Source organism: Schistocerca cancellata, chromosome 3 (assembly GCF_023864275.1).
Source record: "Schistocerca cancellata isolate TAMUIC-IGC-003103 chromosome 3, iqSchCanc2.1, whole genome shotgun sequence".
NCBI classification, from domain to species: Eukaryota; Metazoa; Arthropoda; class Insecta; order Orthoptera; family Acrididae; genus Schistocerca; species Schistocerca cancellata.
Genome location: NC_064628.1, coordinates 716,933,279 through 716,951,206, shown reverse-complemented (window position 1 = coordinate 716,951,206; position 17,928 = coordinate 716,933,279). Strand labels below are relative to the sequence as shown.

At 45.5% G+C, this 17,928-nt stretch overlaps 1 protein-coding gene across 1 annotated transcript in view; it reads right to left on the bottom strand.

Moving 5' to 3' along the window:
- LOC126175726 (A disintegrin and metalloproteinase with thrombospondin motifs adt-1-like) overlaps positions 1-9,590 on the bottom strand; it is a 184,225-nt gene extending 174,635 nt beyond the window's left edge. Inside the window, exon 1 of the mRNA XM_049922664.1 lies at positions 9,465-9,590. The gene's annotated coding sequence lies outside the window, so the exon portion shown is untranslated. The remainder of the gene's footprint in view (positions 1-9,464) is intronic.
- Between the last annotated feature and the right edge of the window lie 8,338 nt (positions 9,591-17,928).

Sequence of the window (17,928 nt, the reverse complement as noted above, 5' to 3'; positions counted from 1 at the left end):
CCTGCTAATATTATATTAATAATTTTTTTGTGAAGTGCATAGTTTTACATTCTTGAACATTCAAAGGAAGCTGCCAGTCATTGCACCACTTTGAAATATTTTCAAGTTCTGACTGAATATTTGTACAGCTTCATTCAGACTGTATTTCGTTATAGATAACCGCATCATCTGCGAAAATCTGAGGTTACTATTAACATTGCCCACAATATCATTAATAAACAACATGTACAGCAAGGAAGCCAACATGCTTCTCTGGGGTACACCCAAAGTTACTTCTACATTTGTTGTGATGACTCTCCATCCAAGATAACGTGTTGCGTCCACCCTACCAAGAAATTGTCAATCCTCTCAGATATTTCGTTTGATACCCCATATGATCGTACTTTTGATAATAAGCGCAAGTGTGATACCGAGTCAAATGCTTTTCACAAATACTGCATTTATCTAACTGCCTTAAACAATGGCTTTCAGGATGTCGTGAGAAAAGTGCGAGTCGGCTTTCACATGATCTATGTTTTCGATATTCATGTTCATGCCGGTTGGCATGGAGAAGGTCGTCCTGTTCGAGATACCTAATTATGTAAGTGATATCTGGGCGTTGCAAATCTATATGAAACGGAACGAGATATGATGGTTGTGCCAGGGAAGGCGAATGATCGACTTTGGTTTCTTGGGAGAATTTTTGGAAAATATGGTTCATCTGTAAATGAGGCTTCATATAAGGATGCTAGTGCGACCTGTTCTTGAGTACTGCTCGAGTATCTGGGATTTGCACCAGATCGTATGAAAGGAAGACATCGAGGCAATTTAGAGACAGGCTGCTAGATTTGTTACCGGTAGTTTCGAACAACATGAAAGTGTTACGGAGATGCTTCAGGAACTCAAATGGGAATACCTGGAGGGAAGATAACGTTCTTTTCGAGGAATACTATTGAGAAAATTTAGAGAATCGGAATTTTAAGCTGATTACAGAACGATCCTACTGCCTCCAACATACATCTCGGGTAAGGTCCACGAAGATAACATACGAGAAATTAAGACTCATACGGAGGCATATAGACAGTCAATTTCCCCCGCTCTCGCTTCGAGTGACACAGGATACCCTCCGCCATGCACCGTGCGGTGACTTGCGGAGTATGTTTGTAGATGTAGATGTTTGAGCCTAGAATATATTCTGAGATTCTGCATCAAATCGATGTCAAGGACATTGGATGGTAGTTTTGTGGATCATTTCTGCTGTCCTTCTTGTAGACGGCTGTGACCTGTGCTTCCTTCCAACTACTGGGCTCAGTTTTTTGTTCGAGGGATCTACAATGATTTATAGTTAACAGAGGGGCTAACTCAACTGCGAACTGGGTGCAGAATCTAATAGGGATTTCATCGGGCCCTGGGACTTTGTTCAATTTTAACGATTTCAGCTGTTTCTCAACGCCACTGACACTATTGTCTATTTCACTCGTCTTCAGTGGTAGGAGAATTAAATTGTGGCAATACTGCCGGATTTTCATTTGCAAAGGAACATTTTAAAACGGAGTTAAGCATTTCTGTTTTTGCTACTCTCAATGTCTGTTCCAGCCTCCTCTATGAATGACTGGACACTAACTTTGGTGCAACTAGCAGCCTTTACATATGACGAGAATTTCTTTATGAACGACCATTCACAATATTCCGCTACGGTAGTCACTGAAGACTTCAAGCATTGTTCTCTTGACTTCCAAGGAAGGAAGATTGAGTTTAACGTCCCGTCGACCTAGAGGTCATTATAGATGGACCACAAGCTCGGATTGTGCCAAGGATGGGAAAGGAAATCGGCCGTGCAATTTCAAAGGAACCATCCCGGCATTTGCCTGGGGCAATTTAGGTAAATCACGGAAAACTAAAAACTGGGCGGTCGGATGCGGTTTGGAACCTTCGCCCTTCGGAATGCAAGTCCAGTGTGATAACCACTGACGCCATCTCGCCCGGTGCTCTCTTGACTGCCAAACGCGTTTCTCTCTGTCTACAGCCCTGTGCTTTGTTTTATAACTGTGCAGTAGTCTCTGTTTCTTTAGAAGTTTCTTTACAGTGATTGCATATCATGGAGGATCTCTCCAATTACCCTCCCGCTGGGTACATACCTACTGTACTTAATGATACCAGTTTCGATGTGGACTTCCTCCAAGAGGTTAGCTACATATTTCCATCGTGAGGGGGTTCTGAACTATCTGTTCTAGGTAGTTTTGAGAGAGAGCACTTAGTAACGTTTCACAGGATATCCTACTACGCTCACCACTTACAAAAATATAATTTTCCCAATTAATTGTTGGATGACTGAAGTCCCCTCCAGTGATTACGGTATCATTAGGGAACTTACATACAAGAGAACTGAGGTTTTCTCTAAGGTTTTCGGTTACATGAAGAAAATAAATTGGTGGTCGGTAGAAGGGCACTATTATACACTACTGGCCATTAAAATTGATACTCCAAGAAGAAGTGCAGATGATAAACGGGTATTCATTGGACAAATATATTATACTAGACCTGACTTGTGATTACAATTTCACGCAATTTGGGTGCATAGATCCTGAGAAATCAGTACCCAGAACAACCACCTCTGGCCGTAATAACGGCCTTGATACGCCTGGGCATTGAGTCAAACACAGCTTGGATGGCGTGTACAGGTACAGCTGCCCATGCAACTTCAACACGATACTACAGTTCATCAAGAGTAGTGACTGGCGTATTGTGACGAGCCAGTTGCTCGGCCACCATTTACCAGGCGTTTTCAGTTGGTGAGAGATCTGGAGAATGTGCTGGCCAGGGCAGCAGTCGAACATTTTCTGTATCCAGAAAGGCCCGTACAGGACCTGCAACATGCGGTCGTGCATTATCCTTCTGAAATGTAGGGTTTCGCAGGGACCGAATGAAGGGTAGAGCCACGGGTCGTAACGTAAACTGTTCCAAGTGCCGTCAATGCGAACAAGAGGTGACCGAGACGTGTAACCAATGGCACCCCATACCATCACGCCCGGTGATACGCCAGTATGGCTATGACGAATACACGCTTCCAATGTGCGTTCACCGCGATGTCGCCAAACACGGATGCGACCATCATGATGCTGTAAACAGAACCTGGATTCATCCGAAAAAATGACGTTTTGCCATTCGTGCACCCAGGTTCGTCGTTGAGTACACCATCGCAGGCGCTCATGTCTGTGATGCAACGTCAAGGGTAACCGCAGCCACGGTCTCCGGGCTGATAGTCCATGCTGCTGCAAACGTCGTCGAACTGTTCGTGCAGATTGTAGTGGACTGACAAGACAGCCGGTCCACAGTGACGGGTAACCGAAAGGCACGCGTATACACACGCCGGCTGGCTTTATGTCTGAAACAGGATACGTAATGAATGCTATAAGAAAAGTACGTAGCTGCTGGAATACTTAACTTTAATCCATCATTTGTATACAGCAGTCTTGATGATACAAGTGAGACTCTCTCTAGAAATGGTTAATGGCGCCTTGCTAGGTCGTAGCCATGGACTTAGCTGAAGGCTATTCTAACTGTCTCTCGGCAAATGAGAGAAAGGCTTCGTCAGTGTAGTCGCTAGCAAAGTCGTCGTACAACTGGGCCGAGTCCTAGTACGTCTCTCTAGACCTGCCGTGTGGTGGCGCTCGGTCTGCAATTACTGACAGTGGCGACACGCGGGTCCGACATGTACTAATGGACCGCGGCCGATTTAAAGCTACCACCTAGCAAGTGTGGTGTCTGGCGGTGACACCACACAGATGGTTGTTGTCTTGCAGACGTCCCCATCTGTTGACTCAGGGATCGACACGTGGCTGCACGATCCGTTAGAGCCATGCGGATAAGGTGCCTGTCATCTCGACTGGTAGTGATACGAGGCCGTTGGGATCCAACACAGCGTTCCGTATTACCTTCCTGAACCCACCGATTCCATATTCCGCTAACAGTCATTGGATGTCGACCAACGCGAGCGGCAATGTCGCGATACGATAAACCGCAATTGCGATAGACTACAATCCAACCTTTATCAAAGTCGGAAACGTGATTGTACGCATTTCTCCTCCTTACACAAGGCATCATAACAACGTTTCACCAGGCAACGCCGGTCATCTGCTGTTTGCGTATGAGAAATAGGTTGGAAACTTTCCTCATGTCAGCACGTAGTAGGTGTCGCCACCGGCGCCAACCTTGTGTGAATGCTCTGAAAAGCTAATCATTTGCATATCACAGCATCTTCTTCCTGTCGGTTAAATTTCGCGTCTGTAGCACGTCATCTTCGTGGTGTAGCAATTTTAATGGCCAGTAGTGTAATTTTTGCCCAAGCAATCTCTGATGCAGCTACAAGTTATATCTCAGTGGATTTGGATTTCTTGTCTACTGCGACAAATACACCACTTCTGTTTCGAATTTCCCTATTCTTTCGGTATAAGCTTAAATTTTCCCCAAATATCTCACCACTGTCAACTTCAGGTTTTAACCAACTGTCTGTACCTAATATTTGCCGAGCTTTAGCGCTTTTTGGGAGTGCTTCAAACTTCGACCTTTTGTTGCGAATTCTTCGGCAGTTAACCGCTAGGATTTTGGTACTTCGTCTGCGGGAGGCATTTGTTTGAATCTTACTCTGATACTTCTAGTTTTCCCACAGCTATCGTTATCTATATTGGATGGTGAGTCGCCTAATCTGAAAATCCCTTATGTGCACCCCATGCAGAGTCCTCTGCATTTCATGTGTATTGAACACCAGACCTGTTTAGGGGGGACCCTATAACTCTCACCCCTACGGCGCAGTTCTAGGAAGTCACAGCCTAGCTTCTCACAGAACCCTCGGAGTCTCTGGTTCAAGCATTCCAATCGACTCAGAACCACTAGACCACGATGTGTTTGGGGACAATGCCGTAGATTGTGATATTCATCGAAACTCCGTGCGCAGTTCTGGTATTTTCAACCGCAGTCGCTGGGTCGATCCAAGCATGGCCTCGGAGCCCAGGTGACAGGCTTTGTTTGTTCCAACGTGCGCCACAGTCTGTAATTGGTTGCACCCTGTTTCTTCTGTGGCTACTGGAGTATCCTCTTCAACAAACATGCCAAATTTAAACAGACGCAAAATCCCCAAGATTGGCGATCTTTTACAGAAGCTCGAAATTTAGCTCGGAGTTCAATGCCAGATGCTTATAACAGTTTCCACAACGAAACTTTGTCTCGAAACCTGGTCGTATGTGAAGTATGTTAGCGGCAATAAACAATCAATGCCTTCTCTGCACGATAGCAATGGAGATACTATCGAAGACAGAGGTGCCAAAGCAGAGTTACTAAACACAGCCTTCCGAAATGTCTTCACAAAAGAAGACGAAGTAAATATTCCAGAATTCGAATCGAGAACAGCTGCCAGCATGAGTAACGTAGAAGTAAATATCCTCGTAGTAGTGAAGCAACTTAAATCACTTAATGAAAGCAAGTCTTCTGGTCTAGACTGTATACCAATTAGGTTCCTCTCGGAGTATACCGATGCATTAGCTCCATACTTAACAATCATATACAACCGTTCGCTCGACGAAAGATCCGTACCCAAAGACTCGAAAGTTGCACAGGTCACACCAATATTCAAGAAAGGTAGTAGGAGTAATCCACAAAATTACAGGCCCATATCGTTAACGCCGATATGCAGCAGGATTTTAGAACATATATTGTGTTCGAACATTATGAATTACCTCGAAGAAAACGGTCTGTTGACGCACAGTCAACATGGGTTTAGAAAACATCGTTCCTGTGAAACACAACTATCTATTCACATGAAGTGTAGAGCGCTATTAACAAGGGATTTCAGATCGATTCCGTATTTCTGGATTTCTGGAAGGCTTTTGACACTGTACCACACAAGCGGCTCGTAGTGAAATTGCGTGCTTATGGAATATCGTCTCAGTTATGTGACTGGATTTGTTATTTCCTGTCAGAGATATCACAGTTCGTAGTAATTGACGGAAAGTCATCGAGTAAAACAGAAGTAATTTACGGCGTTCCCCAAACTAGTGTTATAGGCCCTTTGCTGTTCCTTATCTATATACACGATTTTGGAGACAATCTGAGCAGCCGTCTTAGGTTGTTTGCAGATGACGCTGTCGTTTATAGACTAATAAAGTCACCAGAAGACCAAAACAAACTGCAAAACGATTTAGAAAAGATATCTGAATGGTGCGAAAAGTGGCAGTTGACCCTAAATAACGAAAAGTATGAGGTCATCCACATGAGTGCTAAAAGTAACTCGTTAAACTTCGGTTACACGATAAATCAGTCTAATCTAAAAGCTGTAAATTCAACTAAATACCTAGGTATTACAATAACGAACAACTTAAATTGGAAGGAGCATATAGAAAATGTTGTGGGGAAGGCTAACGAAGGACTGCGGTTTATTGGCAGGACACTTAGAAAATGTAACAGACCTACTAGGGAGACTGCCTACATTACGCTTGTCTGTCCTCTTTTAGAATACTGCTGTGCAGTGTGGGATCCTTACCAGATAGGACTGACGGAGTACATAAAAAAAGTTCAAAGGAAGGCAGCATGTTTTGTATTATCGCGAAGTATGGGAGAGAGTGTCACAGAAATGATACAGGATTTGGGCTGGATATCATTAAAAGGAAGGCGTTTTTCGTTGTGACGGAATCTTCTCACGAAATTCCAATCACCAACTTTCTCCTCCGAATGAGAAAATATTTTTTGACACCGACTTACATAGGGAGGAACGATCACCACGATAAAATAAGGGAAATCAGAGCTCCTACGGAATGATACAGGTGTTCCTTCTTTCCGCGCGTTATACGAGATTGGAATAAAAGAGAATTCTGAAGGTGGTTCGATGAACCCTCTGCCAGGCACTTAAATGTGATGTGCAGAATATCCATGTAGATGTAGATGTAGAAAAAGCTTAATGAGGCCTCCAGGCATGTTCACTGAGCGTACATGGTGTTCCTTCCCATCGATTGCTGCAATTTCCGTAAGAGGTACCATTATTCGCCGTAAGTTTGAACTGCTCATGATTAATAGACCCCTACCCTTTTGTGCTTGCCTCCTACTGCCACAGGAAAAATGAAGTTTCCACAAGACAGGTGAAGTGAGTCCGACTGGCTCAGTTTCAGTGAAAGACTTGTTTGTTAGAAGGATAGGTATAGCAGTCTGAATCCTTCTTGATCACTGTCTACCCTGCACAGGAAGCCTAGAGAGAGAGACAGTGTCGACAGTAGAGGATAGTAGTTGAACTGTCTTTGATATACACCCATTTGCAGCAGATTCCAATCGCTTGACAGTCGTCAGGACGATTTCGATCTGCTTACGAATAGTAACCAATTCACCCCCTGCCTGAGAAGAGCAAACACAGTGGAGAGGCATATGCCTGGTAAAATATTTTACATATGAGTAAACAGTTTATGCCTAGTGAAGTACTTTTTAGAATACAGTAAAATGGGGTTACTTTGTGACAGTTTTTAAGGGTTTACTCGCACGGTCCAGACAGTGTAAATTATGAAGTTTAATAAATAATACCAAGAAGTTGCTGAAACCTTCCACTTTGTGCCCATATGTTATACAAATAAATATGTTCAACAGAAAACCATTATATAAGTTGTCACAAAGTTACCCCACTGGATGGGCTACTACGTGACAAGCTATGTTTTTGCTTCGAAATGCATGGAAAATAAACATTGACACAAAGTTACCCCATCACATGTTTGTTTAAAGCAATATTTTATTGTTTGACAAAACATTGGTTTATTGTTTGACAACATATAGAATTTGAAGAGGTAGCCACTTAATCTAAAAATAAATCTTTAACATCAAAAAGACCTCGCTTTCCTACTGGTGTTGGAAGTGCTATATTATACAGAACTTCCTCCCTTGAATAATAAATGGAATCATCTCGTTCTGGCCACTCCCAGCATATTTTTTACCTTTCCATGTCGCTTACCATGTAGCCTCCTTGCTTGATATCAGCCACTCTTCCGGGGAACATTTCCCCTTCGAAGTTCACTACCACAAGTTTGAATGTGCATTCAGGGGTCTTCTTAGTGGCCCTTTTCAAGTGGTGCACGTTTCTTGTGTCTCAATGTAACTTACTAGTAGTCGAAGGTGCGGCTCTGTCTGATGGCTCATCTGATGAACTTTCACAGAGAGCTTCCGAGTCACTCGGATCTTCATCGGTCCACTTGATCATTTCACTCTCATCTGAGGACTCGACCTTATCAGTGACTCTTCTTGAGACTTCAGAACACTTTTTCTTCGGCTGCTGAGTATTGCTGGTACCAGGACTCGAAGATTTCGCCTTCGTCTTACCAATGGTCGCTTCTACTACTGGTATGCTGATTTTATGGTTGTATAATTATGCTGCTTACATAAACATTACAATTAACGTCAAATGACGCCATAATGTAGCCAACATATTAACAATCAGGCGTACATACCTGTTTTCTGCAGTTCTTTCACATGAACGGCTCCAGCACACAAAGTTTACAACAATTCAAACAATGGCTCCAAAGCAGGTTTCAAGACGAACGCACTGCCGACGAACAAAAGAAGCGCGGCAGTTTCAGCTGGCTACCTCAAGATGGTGCAGCGCTACAGACAAGCCGCTGGAGCTAATCTTTGGTTTCTAGGCGTCTTGGATGCAGCGGGAGATTCCGTTCAACTGCTCTTCCAAGTCCTTTGCTGTCTCTGACAGAATTACAATGTCATCGGCGAACCTCAAAGTTTTTATTTCTTCTCCCTGGATTTTAATACCTACTCCAAATTTTTCTTTTGTTTCCTTTACTGCTCAACATACAGATTGAATAACATTGGGGAGAGGCTACAACCCTGTCTCACTCCCTTCCCAACCACTGCTTCCCTTTCGTGCCCCTCGACTCTTATAACTGCCATCTGGTTTCTGTACAAATTGTAAATAGCCTTTCGCTCCCTGTATTTTACCCTTGCCACCTTCAGAATTTGAAAGAGAGTATTCCAGTCTACATTGTCAAAAGCTTGCTAGAAACGTAAGTTTGCCTTTCCTTAATCTTTCTTCTAAGATAAGTCGTAAGGTCAGTATTGCCTCAGGTGTTCCAACATTTCTACGGAATCCAAACCGATCTTCCCCGAGGTCGGCTTCTACCAGTTTTTCCATTCGCCTGTAAAGAATTCACGGTAGTATTTTGCGGCTGTGACTTATTAAACTGATAGTTCGGTAATTTTCACATCTGTCAACAGCTGCTTTCTTTGGGATTGGAATTATTATATTCTTCTTGAAGTCTGAGGGTATTTCGCCTGTCTCATACATCTTGCTCACCAGTTGGTAGAGTTTTGTCAGGACTGGCTCTCCCAAGGCTCATTTTACGATAGTAAACAAATAACTTTATACTAAGTATACAAGCCGAATCGTTTCGTGTAATTTGAGAAATGGTACAAATGCTCCACAGGGCTGGGACCCTGGTGTGACTGACCGTTCTGCCGCTGTGTATGACGAGTGCGGCGACGACGCCGGGCGGACCGGACGCGGTGAAGCAGTGCCGCTGCAGGCCGCGCGGGTCGCCGACGGTGGCGCCGCGCAGCGACAGCCCGGGAGATAGCAGCCGCGGCGCGGGCCGCACGCGCAGCCGCAGTTGGCGGCCGTCGGGGGAGAGGTCTGCCGGCGGGTCCAGCCGCAGCACCAGGAAGGGGCCCGCGCCGGCCACGGCTCGGCACACCCGCACCGCGCCCTCTGCAACTGCACACCCGTCACCCGGACTTTCCTTTACATTCCATCAGTCAGGGTGCCATCTGAATAATGACATAGATTCACTAAAGTGCCGACTGCACTGAGCTATTTAAAAGTGCGGTATTTTGCCAGTTTCGAGGAAATCATCTTTAAAAAAAATATGAAAAGAAACGTAAAGACGCACCACGAAGAAATTAATCGGAATAGAACGGAAGTCGTCAGTACGTGCACTGACAAACAATTACAGGTCATAAAAATTAGATGATTTGTTCAAGGGATGGAGCTTCGTGTTGTAACTGCGACCGGGACGGTCGCGGGGTTGAAAAGACGGAAAGCGCGGCGGGACCCGCGGAGAGGCCCGCAAACAACAACACAACGGGAGAGGACGGACACAACCAACGAAGGACAGAACGAACAAGAAGAAGATCGAACAACGGAGTCACAAGGAAACCTAACAAACACGACCACTCGTACACAGAACAAGTAAGTAAGCGGTCTAAAGAGAGGCGATGTGTCAACAGACGTACGCGAGATTAGACTGGCTGGCTGAGCTATTTTTTTCTTTATTGAGTTTCGATCCCCCCCTCCGAAAGGGGTGGGCTGGCAGCAGCTTAGTACGCCGCTCTTCAGCCTACAGAATTTGTTTTAAAAAGATGAAGTAATAAATAATAAAAACAGGCGATAAAATCGGTGACTTCCGCGGTAAAATGGCGAAAAATCGTGGAACTTAAAACATAAAACAAAGAGTTGATGATGCTAATAAAATACATATGTAGCAGACAGGTAAAAGAATAGACATACAATGAAAAAAAACACGGCGACAGTCTGGTTTCTGCTCTCAAGAGATATAAAATTTACACCCAGCGACAGCATAGTTTCTGTTCGCAACACTGTGGAAAGACGAACTACACTGAACATTCATTTGAACACTGCACTAAGAAATTGACACAAATATGATATACCACAGCCGAGGGCAGATGGGGGGAACCTGGACAGATGACGGGAAAGGAAAGGGGGAGAAGGAGAGGAAAAACCGAAGTGTGGGGTGGGGTGGGGGGAAAAGGAGCCAATGGAGGATGAAGACCTATAAGAGGTGTGGGGGGTGCTGAGCAGACGCGACAGGGAGTGGTGAAGGCAGAGGAGGGGAATACAAAAGGACAGGGGGGGAGAGAAAGGAGGGAGGGAGAGGTTAGGCACGGAGAAAACAGGATGGAAGGGGGGAGAGGGAGCTCAGGGAAAGGACAGAGGAAAGGAGGGGGGAGGATCAGAGTTGATGGATAAATGGAGGGAGAGAGGGCATCATCTGGGAGGGGGAGTTGATGGAAGCCATCTTGGGAAAGGAGATGAAGGGTGTAGAGATGGAGGCTAGGGGGGACATAATAGCGAAGGCGTGGCAGAGGGTGGGGACAGGAGAGGAGAGGAGCAACCAGAGGGTGAGGGGGATCAAGGCGGCGGGAGGTGTAGAGTATGCGGATCTGTTCGAGGAATAGGAGCAGATGGGAGAAAGGAATGAGGTCATAGAGGATCCGCGTGGGGGACGGGCTGGCTGAGCGAGAGGCAGGCGCTTAAGTACGCTATCGGGGGCGCCGCTATTGGCTGCTGGAACCACGTGTTCCACTGTGGCGTCCTCACACTAAAAGTGGGCCACGAGGCGTGCGCCACCACAGCTTACGGCTCGATGGTGGAGAGACTTCTAGGGGTCTTCGACGTCCATGACGTCTGGTGCGGATTCTAACTCCGCGGCGCGTGGAACCAGACTTCACAAACTGATCAAGTCAGTAACATGTTGGCCCACCTCTGGCCCTTATGCAAGCAGTTATTCGACTTCGCATTGATTGATTGATTTGTTGGATGTCCTCATGATGGATATCGTGTCACATTCCGCCCAATTGGTGCGTTAGATCGTCGAAACGCCGAGCTAGTTGGAGGATCCTATCAATAATGCTTCAAACACTCTCAACTTGAGAGAGATCTGGCGACCTTGCTGGCCAAGGTAGATCTGGCAAGTACGAAGCCAACCAGTAGAAACCCTCGCCGTGTATGGGCGGGCACTATCTTGCTGAAATGTAAGCCAAAGATAGCTTGCCATGAAGGGCAGCAAAGTGGGAAGTAGAATATCGTCGACGTACCACTGTGCCGTGGATGACAACCAAAAGGGTCCTGCTATCAAAAGAAATGGCACCCCGGACCATTACTCCTGGTTTTTCGGCCGTTGTACTGGGAGTCTCCAGACATGTCTTCGCTGGTCGACGGGGTTCAGTTCGACGTGGGACTCATCACTGAAGACAGTTCTACTCCAGTCAATGAGATTCCTGGCCAAAGAGGTGTCTGAAGACGCCCCTGACGGCGGTGGGATACCAACCTGACTGTCGTCCACTATAACGCCTGAAAACCAGAAAGCGATGGTTTCGGGTGCCATTTCTTTCCGTGCCCACAGCTCGTGGTCTAGTGGTTAGCTTTTCTGCCTCTGGATAATGCGATCCCGTATTCGATTCCCCGCCGGCTCGAGGATTTTCTCCACCTGGGGATTGCGTGTTTGTGTTGCCCTCATCATTTCATCATCATTTGGGAAGATGGCGAGACTGGACAGTATAAAGATTCGGAATTTGTGTGGGCACTGATAACCTCTTTGTTGAGCACCCCACAAACCAAACATCATCATTTCTTTCCCTAGCAGAATCCCTTTGATTTTCATCCGTGGCACCCTTACAGCAAAGCGTTACTTCGACGATATTTTACGCCCAGTTTTATTGTCCTTCATGGCAAGCCACCCTGCGATTACATTCCAGAAAGATAATTCCCAACCGCACACGGTGAGAGTCTCTACTGCTTGTCTTCTTGCTTGCCAAACCCTATCTTGGTCAGCAAGGTCGCAGCATCTCTCCCCAACTGAGAACGTTTGGAACATTATGGGCATGGCCCTCCAACCATCACGCGATTTTGACGGTCTAACACTCCAACTGGATAGAATTTGGCACGATGTTCCTCAGAGGACATCCATCAACTATGTTAATTAATGCGAGGCCGAAGAACTGCTTGTATTAGGGCAGAAGCGGAGCAACGTATTATTGCCCTGCTCTATTTGTGAAGCTCTTTCTCTTGAATAAATCATCCAACTTTGATAAAACTAATCATTTGTTTTTCTGTACATGTTAATAACATATACCAATTTTTGTTCCATTAGATTAATTCATTCGTGCTGTACCGTTTTTGTTTTTGTTTTTTTATCTTGGGTGTGTATGGTAGAAGCGGAGTAGAGACGAATCGTTTTAGCGACGATTCGAGCGCCGGCTGCGGTGGCCGAACGGTTCTAGGCCTTCAGTCCGGAACCGAGCGACTGCTACGGCCGCAGGTTCGAATCCTGTCTCGGCCATGGATCTGTGTGATGTCCTTAGGTTAGTTAGGTTTAGATAGTTCTAAGTTCTAGGGGACTGATGGCCTCAGATGTTAAGTCCGAGCCGCGCGGGATTAGCCGAGCGGTCTAAGGCGCTGCAGCCATAGACTGTCCTTAGGGACTGATGACCTTAGCAGTTGAGTCCCATAAGATTTTACACACATTTGAACACTTTTTTGTTAAGTCCCATAGTGCAAAGAGCCATTTGAACCATTTTGAACGATTCGGACCGCAAATGGGGAAATCCACTGACATAAGCGACTTTGATAAAGCGAATTTTGTGATGGCATTGCATCTTGGAACGAACATCTCGGCGAAGATGTCAGCTGTTTGTGTCCTCCTGCCGCGAGCATCTATGGAAAGTGGTTGAAGGATGCTGGAGCCACGAGCAGGGGGCGAGGTTGTTGACGTCCACACCTCATCACAGTACGTGGAGGGTCTGAGGCTTGCTCACTCTGCAAAACACGATAGATGGCGATCTGTGGCAGAAATGGCGACAGAGTACAATGCTGGTGCACGCACGGGTGTTTCGGAGCACAGCCTTCTGTACTCGTTTTTGAACATGGGCTGCGTTCATCTAACGACATCGTCAATCACGATTTCAGTGGGCGCGGAACCATCTAGACTGGATCGTAGATCGATGTAAACGTAGTTGCGTAGCCTTCCGCGGCCAGTCAGTCGCGGTCGACTTCCAGCGTTTGGTAAACGGTAGCCAACTTCTCATTCGACGGTGACCACCAATCAAGGCACATAACACAAGAGCCAATGGACAACAGAGGTTGCGTTCTCCCTCCACCGCAATAACCTATTAAAATAAAGTTCCCTCTCCTTCTTCCTTAAGTGACCAATGAAGGGGTCTTCCTTAAGAGACCAATGAAACGAACTATCTTTTTAAAATTATGATGTAATGGCATGCGCAGTGAACAGTAATAACAGAATATAAGGGATACTGCATAGCTAGAACGCACCAGTATACCCAGAAGAAGGTCACTGCAACCGTGGCCGAAACGTTTGTTTTTCTCCAGTAGCAGTAGTTTTATACATTATGACGCGGTACCATACCCAGAAAACTTTTATGTCGTCAATGTAAGCGTGTCACAGGGTGAGACAAATTACGCTTCTCGTTACACAAGGTCGATCGTCATATCCGAATGCGCCATTATTCCAGTGAACGGCTATTCGAAAATAGCACTGTACCACTCAGGCAGGCCGATGGGGGCAGTATTGTAATATGACGGAAGTTCGCCTGGTCTTCCACAGGACCTGTGGTAGTAACAACTGTGGGCCACGTGAACGTCGTTGCAAAGCGCCTGTATCGCTTCATGTTTGACGTTTTCACAGACGGCTAGCATCTGTCGGTTGGGTAACATCCGTGTCATAAGGCCAGAATCGTGCTACAGTGGACTGAGAAGCATTATAATGAACTCACGTCCGATCTGAACCCAAATGGTTCAAATGGCTCTGAGCACTATGGGACTTAACTTCTAAGGTTATCAGTCCCCTAAACCTAACTAACCTAAGGACATCACACACATACATGCCCGAGGCAGGATTCGAACCTGCGGATCTGAACCCAATGAGATACATCAGGGACGTTATTGGGTGCCCCTTCAGCGCCCACAAACTACCCGTCTGTAATTTTCGTGAGTTGCTCGCATGATCAGTGCGCAGACATCCGGTGCCACCGCAAACCTACCTACAACTTGTCGAATCTGTGCCACACTGCATCGCTGCTGTACGGCGTTCCGAAGGTGGACGAACGCCATACCGCTTCGTCATAATGTTTTGGGTCTTCAGTGGATGTAGCAGACAGGTCCATACATGAACTAAGAATAAATTTAAGGGCCAAACCACTACATTTTACGAAGGAGTCAAGCTATACAGGGTGGTCAGAAACAGCCTGAAAAGCTTGTAAGGGTGTTGCAGGGTACGTTGTACTGAGAAATAATTGTTAAGAAAAGAACCAATACATTGCACCGTTTCCGAGTTAATTAGCATTGAAGTTAGCCAATGAGACCGTTGCATGCGCAACTTCAAGCGGTCCGCGGTCCGCCATATGCAGTTAGTGTCAGTTATTCTCATAGTGTAGACTGCTCAGTCTTTGGCTCTGGTTCGATACTTACTGCCGTGACAATTTTTGTATCGGTATCTTGTACGGTTTTAGGAAATCAAACGAAGGACACGTCTGGCGTCACCATCTCTGGCGGACCGCTTGAATTTGCTCGCGTAACGGCCTGATAACTTCAATGCTAATTACCTTGGAAATGTCGCACTGTATCGAATGCTCTAAATAATTATTACTCAGCGCAACTTACTATGCAACCTACGTAAAAACTATTCAGACTGTTTCTGATCACTCTGTATAATAAACTGCAAAAAGATATCGTAGATACAAAGGAATTGCGTAAATTTAAAAAAAATTTAAAGTACGAGGTGTATGAAAAAGAATCATCCGATTTTTAAAAAACCATAAAGATTATGTTATTTGAGTTATGTGCGTGAGCAACGTACTGTTGGAATGAGCAGACTCTCGAGTTTTACATGGTTCCCGCTAGGTAGCAGCAGTGTGCGCCCACTTCTGTTCTAGTAAAAAATGGTGTCGGGACAATAGAAAGCGTTTTGTATGTGCGGGTCGGTAATAACTGTTCAGCGTGACTTTCGTACTAGGTACGGTGTGCATCCTCCTGCAGCACAGAGCATTAGACGATGGCATGAACAATAGTACAATTCCGAGAAACAGGTTGTTTGTGTAAAGGCAAATTGCCGGGATGTCCCCCGAGTGTCTGACCAATAACAAAGTAGGTGAAACTATACATATCTCGTTTATAAATTGTACAATACAATGTAAAATACGAGATGTGTTACTGTGCAATCTGTTGTTTCATTTGCCGGCCGGTGTGGCCGTGCGGTTCTAGGCGCTTCAGTCTGGAACCGCGTGACCGCTACGGTCGCAGGTTCGAATCCTGCCTCGGGCATGGATGTGTGTGATGTCCTTAGGTTAGTTAGGTTTAAGTAGTTCTAAGTTCTAGAGGACTGATGACAACAGATGTTAAGTCCCATAGTGCTCAGAGCCGTTTGGTGATGATGATGATGATGTTTGGTTTGTGGGGCGCTCAACAGCGTGGTTATCAGCGCCCGTACAATTACCCAATCTTTGCTCAGTCCAATTGCGCCACTTTCCTGGATGATGATGAAATGATGAGGACAACACAAACACCCAGTCATCTCGAGGCAGGTGTCAGAGCCGTTTGAACCATTTTTTGTTGTTTCATTTCTGTGTGTCACTAAGGCACTTTCTGTGGCTCTTATCTTTGCTTTTATCTTTCTCTGTATAGCACAGCGATCAATAGTGTACATATGTCTGTATCATGAATTTCATTTGCTTATCCTTTTATTCCAATATTTTCATGTTGAGTACCCCAGCTACAAACAGCGTATAAGTGTATATACACAGGATGTCCCAGTTCCGTCAGGACTGGGGCAATGAGAAGTAAAAGCCACGGATTATGTTCACTGCGTTTGTTCAAAATAGTCTCCCCCTGAATCAATACACAGGTGGAATCGTTTTAAATGTGTTTTCAAACAATCACTGTGGTCCTGTCTCGGATTAGCGTTTAGTACTGCAGTACAATTTTCTAGGATGTACTTCACTGCATAGTAATAGCGTCCTTTCATTGCCAGCTGCAGTTTGGGTTTCAACCAGTAGTCGGCTGGGGCCAAGTTTGGCGATTACGGCGGGCAATCCACGACTGTGATCCTGGCCGAACCTCGCACATGATCTTCGCTCTGTGAGCTGGAGCGTTGTCGTGGAGGAGCAACCATGAACCTCTTTCTGTACTAGGGTTGAATCCGATGAATTGTCGCTCACAAACACAAAACTTCATGTGACCTCGCTGCTCCACCGCCATTTTCCGACGCGTGTGACAATTTATGTTCCATTCGCGGCCAGGACGCTTGCTGCAGCGATGTCAGCGCTTTGGCCTTCTTCAGGGTTGTTGTTCAAACTTCAAGGATCGTAACCCCACAAGTCGGCACGAGATAGCATTGCAATTTGGAACTTAGAAACACTGTGTATAGCGACAACGGAAAGTTGTCTGTGAATGAACGAGTGAATAAGAAGATGAATTAATTCCGACTTGTTTTTTTAATGAACTTTTCGTTTATCTTCAATATCGTCTACATTTTGAAACTGAGTGATATGACGACTTGGTGAGCGCATTAGTCAACTGTTGACTTAAGTTAACTAAGTCACTACTTCGTAAACGTATTTGTTCCTAAAAGCGCAGTTAATCAGCTGTCTGTTGGTGTGTGACAGAGTAACTGCTAGACTGGTGATCACCTAAACAGCTCAGAGAGAGTGTTGCAGCAGCTGCATACACGTAAATGTGTATGGATATACATTCAAGGGAAGAAGGTAACCAACGAATAAGTCCTACGAAAAAAAAGTCTTTACTGTGGGGAAAAATTTGCAGTGTTTCCGGATGTGTAAGTCTATGTTAATCGGTAAAATATGAATCAGCTGCTGGGTAACATTGGATACCGTGCTGCTCCAAGTGGGCATCATAACACGCGTGGCTTCTGTCACCGTGGCATGCTGTTCGCCAGATGCTCGGGCTGTTGGTTGGTTGAGATTGACCCACTCACCGGCTGCCGCGACCCCCTCCCCGAGACCATCCTAGAGGTACAACGGTTGTTTAAAATAAAACGTTGATTTAAAATAGCTTGATAACGGGTTTAAGTCGTACAATTCGATGGACTACGGAAATTATAACATCATCAGAAAAAAGTTATTTCTGGAATTTATATTCGATATTAT